The following is a 16,968-nucleotide window of genomic DNA, read 5'->3' on the forward strand; positions in this document are numbered from 1 at the left end:
GTCCTGGATTTCCTGGATGTTTTGGCCTATGAGCTTTTTGTATATTACACTGTCTTTGATGTTTGTGTCGATGTTTTCTATGGCATCTTCTGTCCCTGAGATTGTCTATTCTAGCTCTTGTATTCTGTTTGTGATGCTTGCATCTTTGTCTCCTGATCTCTTCCCTAGGTATTCTATCTCAAGGCTTGCCTCCCTTTGTGCTTTTTTCTTGTTTCTATTTCCATTTTAAACTCCTGGATGGTTTTGTTCAATTCCTTCACCTGTTAGGGTGTGTTTTCCTATAATTCTTTAAGGGGTTCTCTAAGGGATTTTTGTGTTTGCTCTTTAATGGCTTTTGTGTATTTACTTGTGTTGTCGTGTACTTCTTTAAGGGAGCCATTTATATCCTTCTTAAAGTCCTCCCTCATCATCATAAAATGTAATTTTTAAATCTAAATATTGCTTTACTGGTGTTTTTGGATATTTAATATTAGCTTTGTTGGGAAAACGGGGCTCTGATGATGGCAAGTAGTCTTGGTTTCTTTTCCTTAGGTTACTATGCTTGCCTCTCACCATCAGGTTGTCTCTGGTGTCAGCATGTCTTGCCATTTCTGACAGTGGCTTGACCCTTCTGTAGGTCTCTATGTCAGCACTCCTGTAAACCTCCTTTCCTGCATTCTTTCACCTGGAACTTAGAGTGCTCAGCTCTCAGGCCTGTAGGCACTCCTGGTAAATGTTATTCAGCTCTTGGCACATGTAGGAATCTGAAGGGTACTGCCCCTTACTGCTCCTAGGTTCCTGCGCATAGGTAGCACAGATGGCACTAGGTGATTTCCTCTTGGGTGGTGAATATGGGCAGAGAGTAGTCTCCTCTGATTTCTCAGGAGTGTCTGGATTTGTGAGGATCCAGCTCTCTCCGCCATGGGATTTTGGTACACATAGCTGTTTGACCAATTGAGTTCAGCTCCAGGAGCAGATCAGAACAGCAGGCTCCTGCTGTTCACTGCTCCTATAGTCTTATGTTCAGAGGCACTATGCAATTTCCTCTTGGGCCATGGATGTGGGCAAAGTTGGGCAGAAGCGGCAGTCTGTCCTTCAGCCTCAGAATGGTCCGCACTTCAGGGTGTTCATCTCTTTCGCCCATGGCATTTGGGAGCAGGGAACTGTGGGATGAAATAAATTCAGTTCCAGGCATGGCCAGAAACTGGAAGTGCCCTGTCCCTTACGACTTCTTCCTTTGTGGGTCCTGAATACATCAGTCAGGTCAATTAGAGCAGAAAAGTTGGTCTTACCTCTGCTCTCAGGTGTGTAGGTTCTTCTGGTTCTTGGTGCTGGCAGAAATCAGAAGCATCCTGTCCCTGACTGCTCCTAGGTCCCTGCGCCCAAGGGCACAGCTGTCACTGGGTGATTCTCTCTTCAATCCGGAATGTGGGCAGAGGATAGTCTCCTCTGATTCCTCAGAAGTGTCTGCACTTCTGAAGGTCCATCCCTCTCCCCCTTGGGATTTGGGTGCAGGGATATACATTTTTATTAATCATCTTGGCATTGTAATTTCAGTGTGTGTGCTTGGGTGTGTTTTTCCTTCTCTTCAGAATGATGTATTTCTTCTCATATCTTCTGTAGAATTTAACTAGTCAGTTTTTATCATGGAAAATGGTGTTTCACCTTCAATTCTAATAGGTAGCTTTGTTTGGTGTAACAGTTCTTATGTATTAGAACTTGGCATACATCTTCTAGAACCTTCACTCTTTTAAAGTTTCTGTGGAATAATCACACACTATTCTCATGTGCTCACTTTTTTGATAAATAGACCATTTCTTTTCCTTCCCCTTGTAGCTTTCAGTATCCTTTCATTATTCCATCATTTGTTTTTTTTTTTTTTGCTTTTAATCTTTTGAGAGATATATGACTGCTATTATGGATAATTATATTCTTGTCATCTCATCTCTGAAGACTATTCTTGACCACTGCCTGATATTGTCTCTGGCTTGGTTCCATCAGTGGTTCTGAATATTGTTCTCTTTTTGGTTTGCTTCTAGATTAGACCTTTGCACTTATTCTCTGCATTCATCATTCACTAGATTTCACAATTCTTTGAGTATCTCACACACAAATCTGACAGTAAAGCCAATGGGAAAGAAGCCAGAAGAATATATCCTACTGGGTCACAAAGTAGCAATGAGGAACCTGGATTCTCTCCAGGCAAACTGCTCAATCCAGAGCCTGGGATCACACTGCACTTCCTTCCTTGCCTGTACATGCTACTTCCTGAGTTCTCTGTCTTCTCACTGCTACTCTCCAGTTTTAGAATCTCAGTGTAAATAGAAATTACTTCTTGGTGCCTCTGCTGGTGAACTTCCTGGAAATGAGTTCATGGCAGATGGTAGGAACCAGTGCTTGTGAGTAAACATACAGATCATGTTTTGTTCTTTTGGGAGATCTGCAATAGATGGTATTTGACTATGGTTAAATGAACTCTTCATTTCCATACCTGTACATTCTCCTTCTCCCCTTGCCACTGATATGACAATCATAGTGCTTTTCTCTTTTTCCTGTTCCTGGTCCTCTGTCAAATTGCTTATCTTCTTTCTCCTCATTTTGTTTCTTTTATACTTCATTTTCACTTTTTATTTAACTTACTTGTTCATACCCTAAATACAGTATAAAAGGTGGGCAAGAAGAGTTCTTAATAGGATGATGATAATGAGAAAAATGGAGGAACTGTCCAATCCTGTATGGCCAGCTCAAGCAGGCTTCATCACACCTCCTATTTTCATCCTTAAAGTGTGTCCATTACCTTGATTTAGGGTGGGGAAAGATTTTTGTCCTACTTAAACCATCCTGTTTAAGAGTCAAAGTCATGATTTCCCTGCAGAGGTAAATTCAATATACATCCAACTTCTCCCCTCATTTTTTTTTTCTTATACAGAGCCATGGGCTCAGTTCCTGTACAGTGTTTGAAGCTGGGCTCAAAATGATCCTCATACACTTGGTTTCATCCTTTCAACACTAAATTTTATTCACTTTGAACTGATCAATTCTTCCAGGGTTTGTAAAACAGGAGTTAAGTACCTATAAACCTACAAAAGATCAGAAGCATCTCTAATGGATAGTCTCAATGGGTATGTAAGTCCTTGGAGATTTTAGGGTATTCTTGCATGTCTATGAGACATAAAGTTCTCTGTGATCTTTGGCAAAGATGTTGAGGATGGGAGAATGTGACTCCATGTAAAATTTGGAAAGAATTCTTCTGTTTCTGGTATTGATTGCAAATAACTGTAGGACAGGACAATAATCCAGTTCTGAGAAAATAACTGGAGGGCAGGGAGGATTCTCTTGGTGGTCTTCATGACCAGATTGATGAATGAAATCATGGTTTATAGTTTATTTACTCACAAATTTCACTAAGCATTTTTATAACAAAAATCTGAAAAAGGAATATGTATGTTATAATGACCACTCTTTATGTAACAGGATTTAAAGGTTTAAGTCTTGCTTGCTGTGTTGTACTTAAGTAAGCCTTTAACCCATCTGTGTACCTTATAGCCAAATGATGTGAGACCATCAATATCTACAACTGTGTAGATTCTGACACCTGCCTTGGCTTAGCATCAGGTTTTGGTAATTGACAGGTGAATTGTCACTCTCCATTTCTAGGATTCTGGCTTCTTTACATTTCTTAATCCATACTTTCACCATTGACTGTATTAATCAGGATTCTTAGACTCACAGAACTAATACATAGTCTCTATATGGTAATGGAATTTGTTAGGATGACTTACAGTCTGTAGTCAAATTCCCCAACAATGGTCAGCTGCGAATGAGAAGTCCAAGAATCTAGTAGTTTCTTAGTCCTACAAGGCTAGTTGTTTCATCTGGTCTCCTGTAGATTCCAACAGATGTGTGGAAAGTAAATGCAAGCAAATGAAGAAGAGCTAATCTTCCTTCTATCAATGTACTTAAGTAAATATTCAACAGGTGTAGTCCAGATTAATGGTATGTACCACCACATCCTGGTTCTGGTCCTTGTTTGTCCTAAGTTGACCTTGAACTCAAAGATCTCAGTGCCTTAGTCTCTTGCAATTAAAGGCATGTACTACCTTGACTGGTCCTAAGCTTTCCATAGCCTCTATGCCTCAATATCTTCAGGCATATGTCAAAGTCAGAAACTTGTGTCTCCCAGGCTCAAGGTTTGGATCACAGTTGAGCCCTCCAAATCTGGATTGGAATTCATTCCAGATATAGTCAAGTTGACAAACAGGATTAGCCATTACTCTTACATGTGCACTCTCCCCTTCCTCCCTTTATTGTTACCTTTTGTAACACATGTGTCTTATCTGACAAATATTGTAAATAGGGGTGGTTTCCCTGTGAATATAACAGACCTGATTAATGAAGCTTTACTTCAGCATTACCTTTTCTGTCAGGCTGACCAGCAAACAAGAGCTCCAGCATCTCACTTCATTCTTACTCAGACAACACGGGGCACATGTTAGACAGCTTTCCATGACTGTAACCAGAGTCAAACAATGAAAGAATAAAAGAATTTTATTTCATGATTTCAGAGGTTTCTACCACCATGATGGAAGGATGCAGGAGAACATAGTTATTAAACTCATGGCATTTGGGAAGCAGCAGAACTGAGTAAAATTGAAAGGAATCAAGGAAAAAAGTACATCTCTCAAAGAAACATTCCTAGTTTGATACTTCCACCCCAAGAAAACTTCCCCATCTGTTAACAATATGCCAACTGTTAAAATGCATTAATGTCTTAAACCATGGATAAGACAGAGACAACACAGGCTAATTGTGTCAGAAAACAAGAATTGTGCTTACAGAATCACTCAGACATCCTCAGTGCCATCAAGTGACTAAGATGAGACAACACAGGTGAAGGTGCTCATACACCACCGTGTCCTTTTCCACTGTGTTCACACACATGTGATTCTTTATACTTCTGGAAACCTCCACTATTTACCTTTGCTTTAGTAAATTCCATACTTTTTAAAATTGGGGGTGTTTGGGATATTTATTTTTATATTTTTCATTCTCTTAAGAAAATGTTCACAGTGCTGTTGGGAGGAAATGTTGTTAGTGATCCCATTCCAAAGATCTTTTTGAAGGTTTCCTTACATTTTAGGTGGACATTTAAAAGCTTTAGAATTATGAGTAGGTCACAATGTGAATATGTACATTTTAAAACATAAGTGTGTGTTTAATATATTTACTGAAAATATTTTTCTAAGGTGTGTTGTTGTAATATTATAAAAATAAAGCAGTCTTTTGACCCGCTCTAGGGCCGGCATGACAGTGTTCCAAGATATCTGGTAGATATCTTTGACTCAGTGAGCAAAGCATCTCATCAGCTCTGCTCCATCCCATATCACACTGCTGAAGGCCTCTCTCTGAGCCTGAAAGAAATCTCTCTAGCTATCTAATTCCAAAGGCAGGTTTCCAGGACAGAAACATATCCCAAGTCCTATGCGGCCCAGATTATCTGCCACACACTCTTTTTTTTTTTTTTTCGGAGCTGGGGACCGAACCCAGGGCCTTGCGCTTGCTAGGCAAGTGCTCAACCGCTGAGCTAAATCCCCAACCCCCCTGCCACACACTCTTACACTTAAATCTGCACATGAAAAAACATACAACACAAAAACATTTGATCTAATTGATAAGATAAAATTGCTCACCTAATCATACAAAGCCCTGTACACATCCATCCCTTAAGAACACCTCTGACCAGCAGACTGGAAATGATGAGAAGGGGGCTCCTGATGGGGGCCCTGGCTTGGGCAACAGCCAGGACCTGGACAGCAGGGTAGGCCAGACTAATGCTTGTACCCACAACTAAGAGAGCTCTGAACATGACCTGCTCAGGGATGAACCTCCCAGCACCACCAACACCTTTGGAAGCCTGCGCAAGTTCGGTCTACAAGGGGATGCCCTACAGAGCAGGGACTTCTACTTCAGCATAATTCTTTGCTAGCTGAGGGGGCAGGGCTGGGAGGGGCTGACCTTCCTGGGCTCACTGATGAGGAGTATGAACGCTGCGGGGAGCTGCTGGAGATCAAGTGCCACCTGGAAAATGGCAACCAGCTGAGTATCTTCTTCTCCCAGGCCTCCAGTGGCAACAGTGCCCTAGATGTCAACCACAATGAGAGCCTAGGCCATGAGATGGCTATGCTGGAGGAAGACCTTCGGCACCTAGAGTTCAAGTGTTGCACTATCTTGTGGGCACAGAAGATGCAGCAGTTGATGGAGCGTTGTATGAAGTTCTGGCTGCTGGAAGAAGAGAGTCTCTATGACCTGGCAGCCAGTGAGCCCAAAAAGCATGAGCTATCTGATATATCTGAACTGCCAGAGAAATCTGACAAGGATAGCACCAGCGCCTACAACAATGGGGAGAGCTGCCACAGCACTCCACTGCTTGTGGAGCCTCTGCCTGAGAGCCCCCTGAAGCAATCTGCTGCTGGCAATTCCAACTTGAACTGGACCCCTTCTCGCCCTCCTGTCACCACCCACCTCAAGGGTGCTCCTTCACCAGGGAGCTCAGCCAAGTTCTGATAACTTTAGCGGGATCCCGAAGTGGGTCGTAGACAACACAGAAGAGCATATCAGCCGCAGCACCAAGACAAGTGTTACTCTGGAGCGTGTGAGCCCTGTAGGTAGCCCTTACCTCTCCAAGTGCCACGGTGGCCAGGAGATCAAGCAGTACCATAGCTGTATGCAGTTGGCCCCGCCACGTACCCTGGAGGATCTGAGTCATGGCTCCTTGAGCTTGGCTAGTGGTCTTCGGGTGGACAGGGTGGTGGCTGCAGCTGTTGAAGCACCCCGCATGGACTGGAAAGTGAAGGTGTGAAGTGATGGGACCCACTATGTGGCCAAGTGGCCTGTACGAGATCGGCTGCTGAAGGTCAGAGGCCTGAAGATCCGAGAGGCGTGCAGTGGTATGACCACTGATGATGATGCAGTAAGTGTGATGAAGATGGGCCGCTACTGGAACAAAGAAGAGAGGAAATGACACCTGAATCGAGCATGGGAGCAAAGGCAGCATGGTGAGTTCATCCAGAGCTATCTGGAGTGTCTAAGGGAGCAGCAGAATGGTGACAGCAAACCTAAGCTCAACATCATTGCGCTGAGCCAGTGTAAGACCATAAAGAAGAGAAACAAGAAGATTCTGGACAACTGGATCACCATCCATGAGATGCTGGCACATGGTGCCCGCTCAGCTGATGGGAAAAGGATCTACAACCCTCTGCTCTCTGTCACCACTGTCTATGCTGCTCCAGCAGGAGCCCAGCCCAGGCCTAGAGAATCTGACCCTCACGCTTCCTTAGAATCTAGTGTCTGTCGATGTGTGTGCTTGCACGATGTGCTCATGCACACTCCTACCTGTATATGTATGTGTGCATAGGACTTTGGTAAATAGAAAGCCCCAGGAAGGAACACTTCTCTTACATCTAGTTCCTTCTCCCCAAGAAGCTATGCCAACAACCAGCATAGAGGCATACCCATAAAGAGCACCTCTGTGTGCTTGCACATGGTATTCTTGCTATGTTCTTGGAGACAGGAAAGTCAGTGCGGAGAGGTGAGGTGAACTATCCTAAGCACAAGAAAATGTCCAACTTCATGCAGAAAACGACCTCTCCTCTTCTAGGAGCTGCAATTATTTGTAGACAAAGGTAACCCTGAATTTTGTGATTTTCTTTTTTTTCTGTGCTTGCCAATAGTTGTTTTCTGTTTTGTGGACCTGCCCTGGGGGCTGGCAGCTCCTTTAGGTAGCCTGGCAAAGGTGAACCCCACCGAGTGCTGGCTGAGGAGGTTGGGGGGGGAGAGAGATGGTTGGGTGGGAGGGAAAGGAAGAAGATGGGTTAGAATAAAAAGCCGCTGTCCTGGTGGCCTCTACCCTGAGGAGTAGCAAAGGGGTTCTGCCTTGGCTTTCAAGGCTTAACCATGAGGCCCACTTCTCTCACCAGTGACTGAAGGAGAGTGAGATCATAGGGATTTTGGGCACAGTATCCATTCAAAAGAATTCTTCTATGTCAACTGTGGCAGAGCCACTCTTCTCACTGGCATAAGTAAGGAGTGCCAAACCAAATGAGCAACACAGAAGACCTTATGTAGTTTAGAGATGATCTGGTGGGAGTTGGGAGGCTTGGGCCCAATGAAAGGAAGGTGGGCTAAGAGATGACTAGGACCCAGATGATGTAACTTAAAAGTGCCACTTGTTTGGTGCCTCTCAGGCTTGGTGAAGCTCACTGGATTCTACAGGATGCCCCTGATCCCCAACTACATCCCAAGAATAAAGCAAGCTGCCTTTCTAAAAAAAAAAGAACATTAAAACATTTATAACAACCTGTGATGTAACAGCGTGGAATCTTAACATCAGTCTCCAAGTTCTCTTTCAGTGGTGGCTTCTCCTGTTCCTCCTGTCTTTTCATCCTTTCTTTTCCAGTCTCCACCCCTTCCCTCCAACTTTTCTCCTGCCCATCCTTCCTTCTTGTCCAATGACAGAACTCATTCTATTTTATACCTGCCTCGCCTGTGACATCATCTCACAGAGATGTTCATTCAGTTATTGCCCTAGAATATGTCACCAAGAATCATACTAACTCAAAACCCTCAGCCCATACCATGTTTCCTACATAATGTACCTTGGATACTGTTCCTATTCTGTATGATACATATACCTCTATTTTGCATTGGGTAGTCTGACATATATTGTATGCCTAATGAAACTGATTTCACTGTTCAATATGATTTCTTGGATAGTTTCAGTTCAGTTTGTTTTATTCTTATTTATTTGTATGTATATTGGTATGCATATTTAAGTGCCCATGTCTACATGTCAGAGTTCAACTTAGAGAAAGCAGTGTTACCTTTCCACCATTCTGATTCTGAATTACTGGCATTATGGATGTCAGACTTCAATTCAAATGTATCAATTGAATCATCTTATCAGCCCTCGGTTTTTAAAATGACCAGTAAGATAGTTCATTAGTTCCGATAGCCTGAGTTCAACCCCAAAATATTTTTGAAACCACCAAAGAAAATATTAAATATATTTCAAAGATAAAATTTACAACCCTTGTAGCATTTTGCCATTTACTCTAAAGAATAATACAGAGAAATCCAATGTCTTGCGTTATTTAACTGTAAGTATTTTCAAGATCACGTTTTGTTTTTACTATTGGGAAAATTAGGTATACCTGATTTTGTACTATTCTCAGGCATGTCCTCTTCAAATAGCAGAGCTTCCAGGGACTAAGCCACTACCCAAAGATGATACGTGGACTGACCCTGGGCTCCAACCTCATAGGTAGCAATGAACAGCCTAGTAAGAGCACCAGTGGAAGGGGAAGTCCTTGGTCCTGCTAAGACTGAATCCACAGTGAACGTGATTGTTGGGGGGAGGGTGGTAATGGGGGGGGAGGAAGGGGGGAAATCCATGTAGAAGGAGAGGCGGAGGGGTTAGGGGGATGTTGGCCTGGAAACCCGGAATGGGAATAACATTCGAAATGTAAATAAGAAATACTCAAGTTAATAAAAAAATAAATAAAAAGGACAACCCTTGTACTATTTTGCGATTTACACTATAGAATAATACAGAAAAATTCAATGTCTTACGTTATTTAACTGTAAATATTTTCAAGATCACATTTTATTTTTACTATTGGGCAAATTAGGTATACCTGATTTTGTACTATTCTCAGTCATGTCCCCTTCTAATAGCAGGCATATTCAAATTATCAGGTGTACATGAAGGACTGCACTGATGAGTGGAAGAGCTATATTGACATTGTTGATAATGTAACTTGGAAGGGCTACATAATGCTACATTTGAAATTCTATGGCAACGTAGAGGGGCACAATAACATTCGCCACCACAAGATGGCGCTGGCTTCCACTGCGCCCCACGTGGAAGGCCAAGGTAGCTTTGCCATTACAAGATGGCGCTGGCCTCTGCTGCGCCAGGCGACTTCCTTTCAGGAAGTTAACTGTGTGCGCATGTGCAAGAGTGCCTTCGTGCCAGGTCTTTGCCCACTCTGGGGCGTGCCTAATGAGACCATGGGTAAGTAACCAATCAGGTGTGGATGCGCCATGCTAGGGTGTATATTAGCCACGCCATGCTGGCACGCGGGGCCTCTCCTTAAGATTCAATAAATGTTTAGCTGAAGCAAGGATTCGTGTGTCACCACGTATTCTTGCTGGCGAGAGACAGCACGGGACATTTGGTGACGAGAACCCGGGACGCTACACCATTGCCAGGTGCCGAGAGGTCCTTCATAGGCCAAGAGAATCCAAAGCTGCAGGACGCGGGTAATATCCTGAGAGACAATGCTTAGCCTTGACCTGTTCTACTTCACTCCCCTGCTAGATACGGCAGAAGTTTTTATTATCGTTTTGGCAGCCCTCGAGCTTTCTCTATTGGCCTTTGAGTTTCTAGCTACCGCCAGACAGTGTCAGAGGTCGCATGGGAGCCGCCCAGCTGAAATAGCAAAGTGGAGAGCGCTGGAGGAGGTGCAAGGCGACATGTCAGAAACAGGATGGGATAAAAACACTAAAGAGCTCAAGGAAAAAAGATAACAAGCAGACAGTCCCCTCTGCGGATGCGAGAGATTGGGGAGAAAATGCCCCAGGAGAGATAAAACAGAGAAGGGAGAAAAAAGTCTTGAAAAGGAGAAGTCTTTATCCAGTAAAGGATTTAAAGATTTCAGAGCTTGATAGCTCAGAGACAGATGAGCTTAGCTCCTCTGAAGAAGAGGATTTAGAAGATGAGGCAGCTCGCTATGAAGAAGAAGGATACTACCCAGATGAACAATGAGCTAACAGCTTGGGTAAACAAAAGGAAGTGGGAGGTGGAAACCATGCAGTTTCCCGGCCTATAAGCCCCAGCGCCCCTCCATCTTATATGGAGACATTTCACTCAGATTCCTTCCTCACTAAAGAGGAACAGAAAAAGATACAACAGGCATTTCCGGTGTTTGAGGCTGCCGATGGAGGCCGTGTTCACGCACCAGTAGAATATGTTCAAATTAAGGAACTTGCCGAGTCGGTCCGTAACTATGGAGTTAGTGCCAATTTTACTATTGCTCAAGTCGAGAGGCTTGCCACTCTGGCCATGACTCCAGGAGACTGGCAGACAACAGTGAAGGCTGCGCTCTCTAATATGGGACAATATATGGAATGGAAAGCCTTGTGGTATGACGCCTCTCAGGCACAGGCCAAAGTCAATGCCATTGCTGAAGGAAATCAGAGACTGGACGCTTGATCTGCTAACAGGACAAGGGCAGTATGCCAATAATCAAACAAACTATGACTGGGGAGCATACGCTCAAATTTCCGTTGCTGCTGTTAAGGCGTGGAAGGCACTATCCAAGAAGGGAGAGTCTGGGGGACACTTAATGAGAATTATACAAAGCCCCCAGGAGCCATTCTCAGACTTCGTGGCTAGGATGACAGAGGCAGCAGGCAGGATCTTTGGAGACCCTGAACAGGCAATGCCTTTAGTGGAACAGTTGGTCTATGAGCAAGCCGCACAGGAATGCAGAGCAGCTATTACACCTAGGAAGAGCAAAGGATTACAGGACTGGCTGAGAGTTTGCCGAGAACTTGGAGGCCCGCTTACTAATGCCGGCCTCGCGGCTGCTATCATACAGGGCCAAAAGTGCTCAGGTACAGATGATCGCAGGGTCTGCTATAACTGTGGCAAACCAGGACATCTGAAAAAGGAGTGTTAGGCCCTCTAAAAGAAGAGAGCACCAGGACTGTGTACTAAGTGTGGGAAAGGCTATCATTGGGCTAGTGAGTGTCGCTCAGTTAAAGATATCGGAGGCAGGATTATTCAGCCCGTGCCTCCCCAGGCAGAAGGGGTGAAAACACTCCAAAAAACGAGTATCTGGGCCCCAAGTCTCAGGGCCCCAAAACATATGGTACTCCAGCTTACAACAGATGGACACCACGGTTCACAGAGCCACAAAAGGCTCAGCAGGAGTGGAACTCTGTTCCACCACCCAATTCATATTAATGCCACTGATGGGTGTGCAACCGGTCCCCACTGACTACAAAGGCCCCCTACCCGTGGGAAGTGTCGGCCTTATTATGGGTTGATCCTCCTTAACCTTAAAGGGACTTATTGTTCACCCTGGAATAATGGATCAAGATTACACGGGAGAACTTCAAGTTCTCTGCTCTTGCCCTCAAGGCGTATTTTTCCATCTCCTCAGGTGACAGGATTGCTCAGTTGATTATTCTTCCAAGCTTCCATGATCATTTTCCTTCTTCCGGGGTTCCTAGAGGCACCGCGAAGTTTGGCTCTTCCGGGACTGATTCTGCTTATTTAATGATGGACCTTAATTCCAGACCCTCTTTAGAGTTGAATATAGAAGGGAAAACTTTTACGGGAATTCTAGATACAGGGGCTGATAAGAGCATTATCTCCTCTAGTTGGTGGCCTAAGGCATGGCCTGTCACTCAATCATCCCATTCCTTACAAGGACTAGGGTATGAGGCCAGCCCCACTATCAGCTCACGCTCCTTGATCTGGCATGCTCCAGAAGGCCAATCGGAAGGTTTATTCCTTATGTCCTCCCTCTTCCTGTTAACCTTTGGGGGAGGGATGTCTTACAGGGTCTAGGTCTGACATTGACTAACAAGTACTCTCGACAAGCTGTCGAGATTATGAAGAGAATGGGCTACGAGGAAGGGAAGGTATTAGGAAAAAAGGAACAAGGAATATTAGAACCGGTCTCACAAGAAGGTAATATAGGAAGGCAGGGCCTGGGTTTTTCCTAGGTACCATTGAGGGTTCTATGCCCATACCCTGGCTCACGGAGGAGGCAATATGGGTTGCTCAATGGCATCTATCCTCTGAAAAATTAGAAGCTGCCACTAAATTGGTTAATGAACAATTACAGCTTGGTCATTTAGAACTGTCCATTTCACCATGGAATACTATTTTTGTGATAAAGAAAAAATCAGGAAAATGGAGACTTCTCCATGAGTTGAGAGCCATTAATGCACAGATGTGTTTATTTGGCTCGATCCAATGAGGCCTACCCTTACTCTCCGCCTTACCTAAGCAATGGAAGATAATAATTATAGACATTAAGGATTGTTTCTTTTCCATCCCCTTGTGTCCACAAGACAGACAGAAGTTTGCATTTACTATACCAGCTATTAATCATCTTGAACCTGATAAGAGATTTCAGTGGAAGGTCCTGCCTCAAGGCATGGCCAGTAGCCCCACTATTTGCCAACTATATGTGCAACGAGCCCTTGAACCTATAAGGAAGCAATTTCCATCTTTGCTTCTGGCTCATTACATGGATGATATTTTAATGTGTGATAGAGATTTAACAACCTTACAGACCTCATATCCCATCATAATCAAAACGTTGGGACAATGGGGACTACAAGTCGCTACAGAAAAGGTTCAAATTGCAGAAATTGGCTCATTTCTGGGATCGGTCATTTATCCTGAAAAAATAGTTCCCCAGAAATTAGAGATTCGCAGAGATCATTTACATTCCTTAAATGATTTCCAAAAATTATTGGGAGATATAAATTGGCTGAGACCATTTTTAAAGAATTCCTCTCCTGAGTTGAAACCTTTATTTGATATTCTGGAAGGGGACTCTCATATCTCCTCTCGGAGAGCATTGACACCAGCCGCAAGCCAGGCCTTACAAGTTGTAGAAAAAGCCTTACAGGATGCTCAATTGCAGCGCATTGATGAAACCCAGCCTTTTGATTTGTGTGTTTTCAAAACTATGCAATTACCAACAGCTGTCTTGTGGCAGAATGGGTCTTTATTATGAATCCATCCCAATGCATCTCCTGCTAAGATTATTGACTGGTATCCCGATGCGGTTGCTCAGCTTGCACTCCACAGGTTGAAGGCAGCTATTAGTCATTTTGGGAAAGAACCCAAAACCTTGATAGTACCATATACAGTCATTCAGGTTCAAACATTAGCTGCTACCTCAAATGCTTGGGCAGTGTTAGTTACTTCCTTTGCTGGACAGATTGATAATCATTATCCAAAACACCCGATCCTACAATTTGCTTTAAGCCAAGCCATTGTGTTCCCACACATAATGTCTCAGAAACCACTTGTTGATGGGATTGTAGTGTATACAGATGGGTCAAAAACTGGTATAGGTGCTTATGTGGTCAATAATAAGGTAGTATCTAAGCAGTATAATGAAACCTCACCTCAAGTTGTGGAATGTTTAGTGGTGCTAGAGGTCCTCGAGACCTTCCCAGGCCCGCTTAACATTGTGTCAGATTCCTCCTATGTGGTTAATGCAGTTAAGGTTCTTGAGGTGGCTGGATTAATCAGGCCTTCCAGCAAACTTGCTCAAATTTTTCAACAAATTCAATCTACCCTTCTCGGCAGGAGATCCCCTGTATTTATAACACATATTAGAGTTCACTCGGGCCTTCCTGGTCCAATGTATCGCGGAAATGACCTAGCAGACAAAGCTACAAGAGTGATTGCAGTTGCCTTGTCCCCCCAATTAGATGTAGCAAAAGAATTTCACAATTTCATGTGACGGCTGAAACTTTATGCCGCCGATTTGCTTTGACTATAAAAGAAGCTAGGGAGATAGTTACCCAATGTCAAAATTGTTGTCAATTCCTGCCTGTACCCCATGTGTGAGTTAACCCACGAGGAATCCGACCGCTACAGGTCTGGCAAATGGATGTTACTCATATCCCTTCTTTTGGAAGACATCAGTATCTGCATGTTTCTATTGATACATGCTCTGGCATCATGTTTGCTACACCTCTAACAGGAGAAAAGGCCTCGCATGCAATTCAACATTGCCTCGAGGCATGGAGTGCTTGGGGTAAACCCAACTCCTTAAGACAGACAATGGACCAGCTTATACTTCTCAAAAATTTCAACAATTCTTCTACCAGATGGATGTGACTCATCTGACTGGTCTCCCGTATAATCCTCAGGGACAGGGCATTGTAGAACGTGCCCATTGCACTCTTAAATCCTATTTAATTAAACAAAAAGGGGGAGTCGAGGAGGCTCTACCCTCAGTACCAAGAATAGCTGTTTCCATGGCACTCTTCACCCTTAATTTTTTAAATCTTGATGCCCAAGGCCATACTGCGGCCAAACGTCACTATTCAGAGCCTGATAGACCAAAAGAGATGGTAAAATGGAAAGATGTTTTAACTGGTCTATGGAAAGGCCTGGATCCTATCTTAATAAGATCCAGGGAAGTGGTTTGTGTTTTCCCGCAGGAAGAAGACAACCCATTCTGGCTACTGGAATGACTGACACGGAGAATTCTGACGCCTAGAAATGACTCCCGGATGGATCCCTCGGAAACTACCTCTAGCCCTCACACTGCCTCTTTGGATTTGGATTCCTAGTACTTCAAAGAATGGGTGGGGGTGGCTCTGTTTGGTGCAGCCCTATGCTGTGAATTAGTGTTCATGCTATGGTTGGTTTGCAAACTCAGATCTCAACAGAAAAGTGACAAGGCCATTATCACTCAAGCACTTGTGGCCATTGAACAAGGGGCCTCCCCTAAAATTTGGTTATCTATCTTCAAAAATTAGTCAGTATCTGAGTTCTCTGCTCTTGCACCCCATGGATCTGTGGATCCATTGCACTGGGATGAGAGAGACTCAATGATTCTTTGATCAGCCCTTATACATCGCTGAGGTTTCCTCACTGCACGCGATAGAGTGATCATGATTCCCCCACTAACTCATCTTCTGGCTGGCCTCTTTTAGAGTTCGCCCTAGGTCATTAACAGTTACTGTCACACAGCACTGCGGTATCCAGAAACAGGCAACTTTCCTCATGCACAGACCAATCTAAGATATGGGGCCTGGTGGCGATAGGGTTACCCTTTGACGGATAAGGCTGTGACATAGAGGAACGACCTAAGACAGGAGCCACATCAGATGGATGTAACTGCAGGGACCTAGACAAGCCTAGACAATAATTTATTGTTATTAATTAATAAAATAATAAGGGGGAGATGTAGAGGGCCGCAAAAACATTCGCCACCACAAGATGGCGCTGGCTTCCACTGCGCCCCACATGGAAGGCCGAGGTAACTTTGCCATTACAAGATGGCGCTGGCCTCCGCTGTGCGTGCCGACTTCCTTTCAGGAAGTTAACTGTGTGCGCATGTGCAAGAGTGCCTTCATGCCAGGTCTTTGCCCACTCCGGGGCGTGCCTAATGAGATCATGGGTAAGCGACCAATCAGGTGTGGATGCGAAACGCTAGAGTGTATATAAGCTGCTCCATGTAGGAGCGCAGGGACTCTCCTTAAGATTCAATAAATGTTTAGCTGCAGCAAGGATTCGTGTGTCCCCGTGTATTCTTGCTGGCGAGAGACAGTGCAGGACATGGCAGGGCTACAGTGGCACTGTAGATAGAGGAATGTGGAAGGAATACAGTGACACTACATAATGAAGACAACCTATAGGCCCTTGTATTCTTTCTGCAGTTGCTGTGCATTTGATTTTGCATGTGATACACGTAGCAGGACTAAGCCTTATTGTTTTGCTTTCACTAGAAATTATTCTCTGAAACAACTGATAGTTAGGGAAATCATGTTTGCTATATTCATCTTCATTCTACAATTTGTTCTCTAAATTTATACGGGCCCCAATTTTCATTTATTTTCATGTTCTCTTTCATGTAAGGTAAAACTTCTGAAACAACTTCTGTGATAATAAATTGATAAGCTGATATATCATATGCATAGGAAATTTTTACTTTTAGTTAAAAACTGCATTTGGTGGGTGTAGCACTCTGACAGGGGGAAGTGTGAGTGAGTGTGTGTGTGTGTGTGTGTGTGTGTGTGTGTGTGCATGCCTGTTATATTTTTTTTCCTTTATACCTTTCTGAATTTGAAAGCTGTCAGTCTATTGTCTCTTACCAGTGTTTCTTATGAAAATCCTGGGTTAGTTCCTGATTTTGATCACCAAATAAGCTGATCTTCTGT

General features: G+C 43.9%; 2 pseudogenes; both read left to right on the top strand.

The window, feature by feature from the left end:
• The first annotated feature begins 1,033 nt into the window (after positions 1 to 1,033).
• On the top strand, positions 1,034 to 9,373 carry LOC134480131 (PDZ domain-containing protein 4-like; annotated as a pseudogene).
• A 674-nt stretch (positions 9,374 to 10,047) lies between these two features.
• On the top strand, positions 10,048 to 16,616 carry LOC134480132 (igE-binding protein-like; annotated as a pseudogene).
• Positions 16,617 to 16,968: the final 352 nt, after the last annotated feature.

The sequence above is a fragment of the Rattus norvegicus genome, chromosome 8 (assembly GCF_036323735.1).
Source record: "Rattus norvegicus strain BN/NHsdMcwi chromosome 8, GRCr8, whole genome shotgun sequence".
Classification (NCBI taxonomy): domain Eukaryota; kingdom Metazoa; phylum Chordata; class Mammalia; order Rodentia; family Muridae; genus Rattus; species Rattus norvegicus.